Source organism: Protomyctophum parallelum, assembly GCF_964188405.1.
Source record: "Protomyctophum parallelum genome assembly, chromosome: 1".
NCBI classification, from domain to species: Eukaryota; Metazoa; Chordata; class Actinopteri; order Myctophiformes; family Myctophidae; genus Protomyctophum; species Protomyctophum parallelum.
This window is the reverse complement of record NC_139697.1, coordinates 108,010,355-108,014,632: the sequence shown is the minus strand read 5'-3', so window position 1 is coordinate 108,014,632 and position 4,278 is coordinate 108,010,355.

Below are 4,278 nucleotides of genomic sequence, written 5' to 3'. Positions count from 1 at the left end.
TCTGGTGGTGGAATTTTACTGACAGAGGTAGAACTATACTTCTTCCGTACAACAGTGTTTTACAGAGGTAGAACTATACTTCTTCCGTACAACAGTGTTTTACAGTGGTAGAACTATACTTCTTCCGTACAACAGTGTTTGGTTGTGTTTACTTCCGCTAGCCCAGCTAGCTAGCTAGCTTAGCTAGCTTCCACCATAGAAGTAGCTAGCTGTGTGGTTAGTTAGGCTTCTGAAACAAGACTTTATTTGTTTTAAAACATTTTTTATTTAATCGACAGTTTGTGTTAATAATCTTCTGTCCTTTAGAACAACATTAAAACATGCAACACGTATTAATATGAATGAAGAGCAAATAAAACTAACAATAGCTAAAGCTAACGCAAACTTCCATGTTTTAATTTGAAGAGCAGGCGGAAGTACTCCCATTGTTATAACCGTGTCACTTAACGGACCAACTGGTTTTAATTTGAAGAGCAGGCGGAAGTGCTCTTATCGTTATAACCGTGTCACTTAACGCACGTAACAACACTGTTGTACAGAAGAAGTATAGTTCTACCACTGTAAAACACGGTTGTACGGAAGAAGTATAGTTCTACCACTGTAAAACACTGTTGTACGGAAGAAGTATAGTTCTACCACTGTAAAACACGGTTGTACGGAAGAAGTATAGTTCTACCACTGTAAAACACTGTTGTACGGAAGAAGTATAGTTCTACCGCTGTAAAACACTGTTGTACGGAAGAAGTATAGTTCTACCACTGTAAAACACGGTTGTACGGAAAAAGTATAGTTCTACCTCTGTCAGTAAAATTCCACCACCAGATGGCGTTAATACCCACTTTTCCATGCATTCTGCAACACACGCAGCTCAAAGCACTATAAAACACTGTTGTACGGAAGAAGTATAGTTCTACCTCTGTACAACACGGTTGTACGGAAGAAGTATAGTTCTACCAATGTAAAACACGGTTGTACGGAAGAAGTATAGTTCTACCAATGTAAAACACGGTTGTACGGAAGAAGTATAGTTCTACCAATGTAAAACACGGTTGTACGGAAGAAGTATAGTTCTACCAATGTAAAACACGGTTGTACGGAAGAAGTATAGTTCTACCTCTGTAAAACACTGTTGTACGGAAGAAGTATAGTTCTACATCTGTAAAACACTGTTGTACGAAAGAAGTATAGTTCTACCTCTGTAAAACACTGTTGTACGGAAGAAGTATAGTTCTACCTCTGTCAGTAAAATTCCACCACCAGATGGCGTTAATACCCACTTTTCCATGCATTCTGCAACACACGCAGCTCAAAGCACTGGTTCCATATTTACGGCTCTAGCAGTGATTCTCAACCCGTTTCATTTCAAGGACCCCCGGCTTTACATGCGTTAGTCTACGGACCCCCATTTAATGGCATTTATATCTCTGAGACCCCCATTTACATTGTAATATCAATGTTCATTTAACTCTGAGAGTGTACAAATGGAACCAAATGGACCTGTCTGATCGATTGATTGTTTGTTAGATTAATTCATTGACATATTGCAGAATTACAGTAGCCTACATTTCAAGCACAACTCAAAACAAAACTGTTAACTGTGGACGACACCATGAAGCAGTGGTTCCCAAACTTGTTCATGTCAAGGACGAAGGACCCCCAAATAAACACCAGTAGAATTCATAGTTTTATAATTATAGTAACTGCTGTACTGACCATGGTATTACTGTGCTTAACTGAGTGACCACCAATTGGCCTGACCTGTACCCCATAGAGAAGGTTGTATTGTCAAGAGGAAGGTGTGAGACATGAGACTGAACAATACAAATTCATTACTAAGGGTTGACCACCTGCCCCTGGCAGCTAAATAAAACACTAAGGGTTGCCCACCTAGCCTCTCTAAACAATATTTTGTTGTCGTTGGATAATATTTTGTCCACAATTCCATGCTGTATTGACGTTGGTAGCATTAGGAGAGATAACATGGTGTTGGTACCATCAACATCCCCACCCGGTCTCTCAGGTCTGCCTCCTCCCTCACCCTGAAAGTCCTCCCAGCCCGTCTCTCCACCATGGGCTCAAGAGCCTTCAGCCGCTCTGCCCCTCACCTCTGGAACTCCCTCCCCCCTCCCCCCTGACATCAGAAACATGGACTCTATCACCATTATTTCAAACTCACCTCAAAACCCACCTGTTCAGGCAGGCCTTTGACTCTGTGTGACCTTTGTGTCTTCTGCTGCAAGCTGTGCCCTAGTTTTGTTCTGCTTTTAACTGTGTTCTTGTACTGTTTTTAACCTGTACGGCGACCTTGAGTGCCCTGAAAGGCGCCTTATAAATAAAATGTATTATTATTATTAGGAGAGATAACATGGTGTTGGTACCATTATAGGAGAGATAACATGGTGTTGGTACCATTAGGAGAGACAACATGATGTTGGTACCATTATGAGAGATAACATGGTGTTGGTACCATTAGGAGAGACAACATGATGTTGGTACCATTATGAGAGATAACATGGTGTTGGTACCATTAGGAGAGATAACATGATGTTGGTACCATTAGGAGAGATAACATGATGTTGGTACCATTAGGAGAGATAACATGGTGTTGGTACCATTAGGAGAGATAACATGAAGTTGGTACCATTAGGAGAGATAACATGGTGTTGGTACCATTAGGAGAGATAACATGGTGTTGGTACCAATAGGAGAGACAACATGATGTTGGTACCATTATGAGAGATAACATGGTGTTGGTACCATTAGGAGAGATAACATGATGTTGGTACCATTAGGAGAGATAACATGGTGTTGGTACCATTAGGAGAGATAACATGATGTTGGTACCATTAGGAGAGATACCATGATGTTGGTACCATTAGGAGAGATAACATGGTGTTGGTACCATTAGGAGAGATAACATGATGTTGGTACCATTAGGAGAGATAACATGGTGTTGGTACCATTAGGAGAGATAACATGATGTTGGTACCATTAGGAGAGATACCATGATGTTGGTACTATTAGGAGAGATAACATGATGTTGGTACCATTAGGAGAGATAACATGATGTTGGTACCATTAGGAGAGATAACATGGTGTTGGTACCATTAGGAGAGATAACATGATGTTGGTACCATTAGGAGAGATAACATGGTGTTGGTACCATTAGGAGAGATAACATGATGTTGGTACCATTAGGAGAGATAACATGATGTTGGTACCATTAGGAGAGATAACATGATGTTGGTACCATTATGAGAGATAACATGATGTTGGTACCATTAGGAGAGATAACATGATGTTGGTACCATTAGGAGAGATAACATGGTGTTGGTACCATTAGGAGAGATAACATGGTGTTGGTACCATTAGGAGAGATAACATGATGTTGGTACCATTAGGAGAGATACCATGATGTTGGTACCATTAGGAGAGATAACATGGTGTTGGTACCATTAGGAGAGATAACATGGTGTTGGTACCATTAGGAGAGATAACATGGTGTTGGTAATATTAGGAGAGATAACATGGTGTTGGTACCATTAGGAGAGATAACATGGTGTTGGTACCATTAGGAGAGATAACATGGTGTTGGTAATATTAGGAGAGATAACATGGTGTTGGTACCATCAACATCCCCACCCGGTCTCTCAGGTCTGCCTCCTCCCTCACCCTGAAAGTCCTCCCAGCCCGTCTCTCCACCATGGGCTCAAGAGCCTTCAGCCGCTCTGCCCCTCACCTCTGGAACTCCCTCCCCCCTCCCCCCTGACATCAGAAACATGGACTCTATCACCATTATTTCAAACTCACCTCAAAACCCACCTGTTCAGGCAAGCCTTTGACTCTGTGTGACCTTTGTGTCTTCTGCTGCAAGCTGTGCCCTAGTTTTGTTCTGCTTTTAGCTGTGTTCTTGTACTGTTTTGAACCTGTACGGCGACCTTGAGTGCCCTGAAAGGCGCCTTATAAATAAAATGTATTATTATTATTAGGAGAGATAACATGGTGTTGGTACCATTAGGAGAGATAACATGGTGTTGGTACCATTAGGAGAGATAACATGGTGTTGGTACCATTAGGAGAGATAACATGATGTTGGTACCATTAGGAGAGATAACATGGTGTTGGTACCATTAGGAGAGATACCATGATGTTGGTACCATTAGGAGAGATAACATGGTGTTGGTACCATTAGGAGAGATAACATGGTGTTGGTACCATTAGGAGAGATAACATGATGTTGGTACCATTAGGAGAGATAACATGGTGTTGGTACCATTA